Source organism: Suncus etruscus, chromosome X (assembly GCF_024139225.1).
Source record: "Suncus etruscus isolate mSunEtr1 chromosome X, mSunEtr1.pri.cur, whole genome shotgun sequence".
Taxonomy (NCBI): domain Eukaryota; kingdom Metazoa; phylum Chordata; class Mammalia; order Eulipotyphla; family Soricidae; genus Suncus; species Suncus etruscus.
The window spans coordinates 27841030-27849570 of record NC_064868.1 but is presented as its reverse complement, the minus strand read 5'-3'; the positions used below and the strand labels follow the sequence as shown (position 1 = coordinate 27849570).

Genomic DNA, 8541 nt, shown 5'->3' with positions numbered 1-8541 from the left:
ATAGTGATTGCCATCAATAGTTCCATAACAAATAAACCCAGTGATTTTCAGAACATTTACTGCCATAAATTAAAAAAAAGAATTATTCCTAATTTTCTGAGGCTCTATGGACAATCATAGAGGGATATTTAGGTCAAGACAAATTGTGAAGTTTTCATATTTTTGTTCCATTCTCAATGGACGATTTTTTTTGTGAAGGCAAAAAGTCAAAACTTGTAAGGAAGCGCAGCAGCTTCAGAAAAAGTACAGAGTCTACAATGGTCTTCTAGCAAGCAATTTAGTGAAGTATGAAAAATGTAAGAATCAGCGGGGCTGGGTGGTGGCGCTAGAGGTAAGGTGCCTGCCTTGCCTGCGCTAGCCTTGGATGGACCGCGGTTCGATCCCCCGGTTTCCCATATGGTCCCCCAAGCCAGAAGCGACTTCTGAGCGCATAGCCAGGAGTAACCCCTGAGCGTCACCAGTGTGGCCCAAAAAAAAAAAAAAAAAAAAAAAAGAAAAAAAAGAAAAATGTAAGAATCAGTTATTAAAGTAATGCTGAGAAATAAAGGTAAAGGCAGTAAAAATAGGGATAGAGGTAAGAATGAGAATGAATCTGAAAAAAAGAGAATTGGAATTTAAACAGGATGGCCAATAATATTCACAAGGAATCAAAATGTTGGGAAATGGATGATTAGAAGCAATGTGTTTTTGATGCTATCAAGAAGTTATGCCATACGATGGGAAATGAGGAAGAATGTTTGAATTAACGCTGTAGACATTATGTTGGTTGATCTATTGGACTGTTAGAATAATAATGCAAACATGATTTTAAAAAACTTTGCAGATGAAACTAGGAGTCTAAAGGCATATGAAGAGTTTCCAGAACATGCTAAAATCAATGGAACTCATATGTTTGGTTCTGGAGATGATGAAGTCTAGTTTGATTATATTGGAGATGAAGATGAAGATATTGATTACATACATACGTATATAAATATATAAATATATATTGAACTTTAGAAATTCTAAGGATTGTTCTACTATTTGAATTTGGACTATTATCTGTTACAAAGACTAAAATTCATTCACCATAAATATAGGTGTTCTAGTAAACTTGCTTATTTCCATGGTTTTAAATATTTATTATATTTCTTTTAAGAGCTTTTGATGCTGAATTTTTTTAATTAACACATTGTTCCTTTGTGTACTAGTGACAGGCCACAAAAGCTACTATTAAAAGTATGAAAGAAAAGAAATATCATCGAGGTTCTTACATCAACATTTAAGTTGCCATATTACTTTTTTATTTTCTTTTTAATTTTTTTATTTAAACACCATGGTTACGAGGTTGTTCATACTACAGGTATTTTTTCACAAATAAAGTTGTTCATGATTGAGTTACAGTCAGATGTACAGCAACCTTCACTAGTAATGCATATTTCCTGCCACCAATGTCAGCGATTCACCTCTTACCCTCCCTGATATTTTCTTCTATCCCCTTACCTTCCCCACCTGCTTCTGGGGCAGGCATATTACTTCTCTCTTTCTCTCTTTTTTTTCTTTTTTGACACTGTGGTTTACACTACTGATACAGTCATAGAACTTTTATGAGACCTAGTTCCAAGTAGTATTTTTGTTCTCTAAGCTTTCCTTATGTTTTATCTACCTAGATATATTTTTGAGGTTTCTGTTGTTAAATTTAAGGAAGGCAGAGATCTGCATTTGATGGAGGGCTAAATTCATACCAAAGTAGTCCTACCTAATTTCATACTAACTTGATAACATATGGTTTTCTTACTTTTGTTGACACTATAATATAAAGACTCTAAAATGCAGTTTTAATATTTTGCACAATTAGCTGTTTCCAATTTGTTAAATTAGCAGTTATCTTAAAATAAAATTATTGATACATTTGTATTTACCCTAAGTTAAATAAGAAGTCTGTTCATTTCCACTGTATATAGAAATATTTTTTTAAATTATAATGTCAAAGTACAATATTTTGTTAAAAATCTTGTGCACTGAGTGGCTGGAGTGGTGGCACAAGTGGTAGGGCGTTTGCCTTGAATGCACTAACCTGGGACAGACAGCGGTACAATCCCTCGGCATCCCATATGTCCCCCAAGCTAGGAGTGATTTCTGAGTGCATAGCCAGAAGTAACCCCTGAGCATCACTGCGTGTGGCCCATAAACCAAAAAAAATGTCTTCTGCATTGTACATTGTATCCTTAGTACTGAATTTTGTGAACAATTACAATACAAGGGACAGATAAAGGTCTAATTTTATAGTAACTTCTATAGGCTGAACCGTTAATTACCCTCGCTAGCATAAGGACAATAGAGAAACCAAAGCTAAGAAATTTAATAAAAACTTGCATTAAAAACAAAACTTGAGGGGCCGGAGAGATGGCATGGAGGTAAAGCATTTGCTTTACATGCAGGTTACAGTGGTTCAAATCCTGGAATCCCATATGGTCCCCCAAGCCTGCCAGAAGCGATTTCTGAGCACAGAGCCAGGAGTAACCCCTGAGCGCTGCCAGGTGTGACCCAAAAATCAAAAACCAAAGGAAAAAAACTTGTAAGGAGAGTGAATATCTGTAGACATGGATCCTTGTGACTATTAATCAAAATCACAATTCAATACTTTAAAAATAAAGTTGTTAGCACTTTTAGAAATGAGGACCATTATTTATTTTATTTTGGGGCCAACCTTGGTTATACTTAAGCTCTAATCTTGGGTATCACTCCTGGTTGGGCTCAGGGTATCATTTAGGGTGCCTAAGATGAAATCCATCCAGGTCAGTTGCATGAAATCAAACACCTTTCCCTTTGAACTCTTTCTCTAGATTCCTTTTATTTTATTTTGTTTTATAATAAATAATCAAGGACAAGACAAAATCAGAAACAACACAGCATACAATTCTGGTGAGACATGGAAAGTCTGCTATTTGGGAAAATTAATCCTCTATGGTAAAGAACAAACTTTTATAAATTTTTATTAGAGCAGATGAATACTCTAAGGAAACTTTGTTATTTTCCTAGAGAAGAAATCAAACTTTAGGTTTACATCACTGAAAAAATTTGATTCTGAAGGGGGAATGGTTCTCTGAAAATCTTTTAGCAAACTCATCAACACTAAGATAGAGCTGGCAAAGTTTTGTTTTGGGGGTTCTTTGGGGGGCACACCCAGTGGCGCTCAGGGGTTACTCCTCGCCCTGGAATCAGTCCTGGGTCAGCTGTGTGCAAGGGAAACACCCAACCTCTGTGCTACCACTCTGGCCCCAAACTGACAAAGTTTTAACATTTTTTTTCCTTTGCACATTCTAGTCTTTTTTGGTGAATCTTCCACAAATCTCTCTTATCTGCTCACTATGGTTCTTCATATGCTCCTTCTTATTCTGAAACAGAACTCATTTCGCTTCATGAAAGAGGCATTTTCCTCTTCTTTAATTAGCCAAAATGCACCTTATTATTTTGAGACTCCTATTAGAGCCTCATTAGTGTATATTGATTATATCTTTTATGTAAAGACATTTCTATTTTATGTAGAGTAGTAGAGGGTAGGTAATTGTAAATAGTCTGACATGTTGATAGATTCTAAAAGAGCTCAGAATACACACACTCTAGCTTTATGAAGCAGCTGAATTTCTTTTAAAAATGTCTTATTATTCAATATCAGAATCAAAATTTCAGCTCTTCTAGAGTACAAACAAGTAAAGAACATTGGAAAATGAACTTTTTTAATTTTAGGGTCCCCCTGGCAATCCTCAGGGGCTACTCCAGACTGTGTTTGGGGGTTTCTGAGAAAGGTATTCTGGAGACTATATGGTTCATTCCTGCAAGTAAAGCATCCTCTTGGTTTACAGTTCTATCTCTACAATCTTAAAATCATACTTAGCTATTTCTATAACAGTATTTTATAAATAAATTATCTGATCATTGATCTACAGTATCTGATCATTGATCATCTGATCATTGATCTACAGAATATTTATCAATTAAATCAATAAAATGGCTAAGGTTTATCTATGCATTTTGAAACTCTCCAAGAAGACATTTAAATGTCTTACTGTGAAAATAAAATATTAGAATAATGGTTCATCTTGAACAAGCATGCACTTGTTTTTCAAGATGCTAACAAAAACTAGGAATAATATTTGTGAACAAACTTGTAAAATTTATAAAATATTATATTGCAGTAGGAAAACAGTATGCTTGATTCTTAAAATGGCAAATCAGAGAAGATATAACTACTTACATTTAAGAGTTTAAATTTTCAATGATTGTAATGAATCTGAATGCTTAAAAAATCTATTTATTTGCTAAGAAGAATATATGTTTGTAGGAGCCATAGAAAAAACACAGCAGGAAAGGCCTAACATGTGGCTGCCTAGTTTTGGTCCCCGGAAACCCATATGGTTTCTCAAGCCCTTCCAGCAGTGATCCCTGAGCACAGAGCCAAGAGTAATCCTTGAGCACCATTAATTGTAGCCCCCAAACAAAGTAATACTATATGTTTCTGGTCCAGTATACTGAAAATACTGCTAATTTAATTTGGTGGGGGGTCACACCCGACAGCACTCAGGGGTTACTCCTGGCTCTACACTCAGAAATAGCTCCTGGCAGGCTCAGGGGACCATATGGGATTCAGGATTCGAACCACCATCCTTCTGCATGCAAGGCAAATGCCTTGCCTCCATGCTATCTCTCCACCCCGCTAATTTTTTTATTTTTCAGTAAACTTTAGGAAAATGATAATTTTTATAATAAATAAAATTTTGAGAGAGAGAGAGCTGTCAAAGATAGAATCCCAGACCTCCCACATGCAAAGTATGTGATAACCAGAGATAAATCCTGGCCCTAATTGGTATTTATTTATTTATTCATTCATCCATTCATTTATTGGGAAAGGGGATCCCTACTGGTTCTTGGGAGTCCTAGAGGCCTTCCTCCCAGAGTTTCTTAGCCAATCAGGTCTGAGGTTCAATGTGTTCTTCTGAAATACAATGCTGCTAGGACCCTGTGGTGAAGTGATCTCTATGAACAGCCCAGTAGAACAAAGGGGTTTCCAGGGTGCACTCAGTGATGTTCAGAAAACCATGTGGTTCTTAGGAAAGAGCCAGAATTGGCTACATGCAGGGCTTGATCTTAACCTGTGTACTACCTATCTCCTATAATGTATGTATATGTTTTAGGCAACACTTTTCAGTATTCAGGGCTTATTCCTGGCTCTGCACTCAGGTATTACTTCTAGCAGAGCTAGAAGAGCTCTGATGCTGGGATAGATTCTGGGTAGACTGCGTGCAAGGCAGGCTCCTTATACATTGTACTATTGTTCTGGTCCATTTAACATATGTAGTGGAAGTATTGTTTTCAAGATTGTATGTATTAGGGGTGTAATTTATGTTTAGGGGTGTAATTTCATACCTCTTGAAAATATATGTTATACCATATTACCTACCACTTTACTCAATATCCTGCTGCCACAGTCTATTTGGCTTTCTTTTCCATTGTTTGCCCTCACCCCTTTCCCTTTGGTTGGTTGATTAGAAGCAGGTATTTTTATATACCAATGAGAATAGAACTCATTTAGTTGAATATTCTTTTTAATATATTATACAAACAACTAATGGAGTAGAAAAAAACATACGTTTACAGAGTCAGAAGTGATGGCATTAAGAAGGCATTATAAATTAGAGAAACAGAGATATACATGTATAAAAAAGAGCTATAGCTTACATTCTATTATTTTGGCTATGGGGTCAGAGTCAATCACACTTTCATAGAGACATGGCATTTCCGTTTCCAAGGACATGACATTGTTCACTGATTTAAACTCAAAAAGAGACAAACTAATAGATAGAATCAGGTTCTCTGTTGCCTTTCACATGTAAAAGATTAGATTTCTAAAAACCATTAATCCATTAGTATACAGCTTTCTAAACTTATCTGGCCTATAGCTCCCTTTTCAGAAAAAAAAAAGATATCACCCATAAAAACCTGAAAATCCACCTACTTTTAGGAACAAACAAAAAGTGTCCTCTGGCATCACCTGAGGCTAATACTGCCCCCAAATCATTTCAAATTCCCCCTAGGGGGAAATTATTGCTGATTTTGTAAAACATTGCATTAGAGGAATCTCCAGATTGTCAGACCTTAAAATCAAGTTCACAACCATTGTTGCTAACAATGGATAATAACTTATTGACTGCAAATGAACCAAAACAGAAAAGAAACACAAAATTAGTAGAGAGGAAAATTAAAACTAGAAAAACAAAGAGTCAACAATGTTCTCTTGGTGCTTTACATTCACACAAGGAAAAGCAAGATAAACACATATGAGTTGCAGCTGCACACGAAGAGTACATGTTTCTTGGGAAGCTGACCCAGCTCTGGCAGGTGAATAAACTACTGCAGAGCTCAATGAGACTTCCTAAACAGTCACATGGCATTTTCCAACAGTATCTTTCATACATAAAAAAGATTCAAATCATGAGCGAATGAGCTGATATAAGTGGTTCAGAAAACAATACAAAGACTCAATATTGGAATAAAAATGTAAATATGGACAAGAGTAGTTTTATTACAACAAGGAACTAAACCAGGTTGTCTGAGTAGTGTCCTCTTTGTAGGCAAAGTTTTCTAGGGGAATTCATATTGATTTGTATAATGCTAAAATTGGAAAGTTACTGTTTCTTCAAAAAGAATGTTCACACATTTGTGTAAGTATGTTCCCACCTTGAATATTTATACACCCAGGAATAATCATGACCCAATAACACTAATGATATCACTAGGTTTAAAGTTACAAAGGCAGATTTATGACTTATAGGTTTATAGAAAAAGTGATTGAGGATAAGCACTGGTATTTTTTTTAGATTACCAAGGAAACAGGACAACCAAGTCAAGCCACTCGGAGAAAAACCTAACAGGAAAACGAATATCCTAGATAGGTAGAAGAATAGAACACTCTAAAAGGCCAAATATGCAATTTCCTGTAAGACCAGTGCTTCTGCAGAAGGAGAAAGTATGTTCATTCCAGTGATATGCACAATAGCCAAGGTCCGGAAACAACCCAAATATCTAATGGCAGCTGAGTGGATATGAATGGATAATCATGATATCTTCCCTCCCTGCCCCTGGGGCCTGGGGCCAGTTGTATGAAGGCTTCGTGGGCAGGCAGGGCTGTCCCTTCCCAGGCTGTCCTCAGGGCCTGGCCACTCAGCGTTTCTGCCCCAGAAGAAACAAATTGGCCAAATAAAATTAAAACTGTCAAAAATAAGAAAGAATCATGATATATAGACAATGGAATACTTCATGTTAAGTGAAGCAAGTCAGAAAGAATAAATGCTAAACTTGTCAATAATAGAAGACTTTTAAAATGGTATCAACATTTGAGTTGTTTGATTCACTAATTTCAGAAAGCAGAATATTCTAATGGTGAACATATGGGAAGTGATGAGATATGAGTATCTAGTTTAGATGGCAATGGAGATATTTACTCCTTGGCTCTGAGTAAGTAAAGTCCTTGTGAGACCAAGAAATTGGTTTGGGGCTGTCTTGGTCTGTTAGAAAATAAGGTAAGAAAAGATCAAAAGGCAATGACAGTAAAAATGATGGAGGAGATAAAATGAACTTAAGGGAGTAGAGGATTTTATAGTAAAACTGGGAAGTGTCAGAGAAAACCACACAGGAAAATATAGAAAACTGGGATCTATAGCTGAATTGACTAAATAAATTTTTTATTTCTTCCTCAATTGGAAAAAGAATTTCAGACAGGAATTATAAATTTGTTCTTATTCCTATGCCTGTCATCTCTATAGCATTTGAAAATAGTAATATTTATGTAAGGCATTAAATGGACTAAGACAGATAATTCAAGCTCTCCTTAATAATGAATTTTTAAAATAAACTTATTAAAATATCTCACAGTGATCATAATTATTAGATGAAAGACTTAATGCATCACACATTTGATAGGGCACCATAGAATTTTCAAATGAATAATGTGTTTTGAGAGATGTAGAATAGTCTGTGTGAATTCTGTAACAATTGACATCTTCAGTATACAATTCTTAAAACTACTCTCATTGTGTTATGCTAAGTTAGAAAATAATGCCTCCTGAATCACGGTAGGAAACTAACCCTCCACTTTGAGTGCCTATATAGAAAGATTTCCTTGGAGTCCACAGAATACTTAGAGACTTAGTTTGATAATACAAAATACTTAGTTTGATGTTTCCTGGCCTGTCACAGAGAGCTGGTCAGAGGTTGCCCAACAGACATCAATCATCGAAGCAGAGAACAGGGGTTTATCAATCTAGTTCATCACATTGTGTCTCTGTGATCTTAGACAGTTCTTGGACATTATTGGCCTGTATTGAACCCAGGTTGACAAGCTGCCTGCAGGTTCTGTGGGCTTGAGAGAATGCAAGCAGAGCTGTACTGCCATTTCCTTAATAGTCCTTCGACAGATTTGATTGTAGATTTCATAAGGAACATGTGAACCTTTTGATTTCCAGACGTGCACTCAATAAATTTTTTATAAAGGTGCAAGTAATG

General features: G+C 35.8%; 1 pseudogene; it reads left to right on the top strand.

The window, feature by feature from the left end:
• Positions 1-531: 531 nt before the first annotated feature.
• LOC125998799 (eukaryotic translation initiation factor 1A, X-chromosomal-like) lies at positions 532-981 on the top strand (annotated as a pseudogene).
• The last annotated feature ends 7560 nt before the right edge of the window (positions 982-8541 follow it).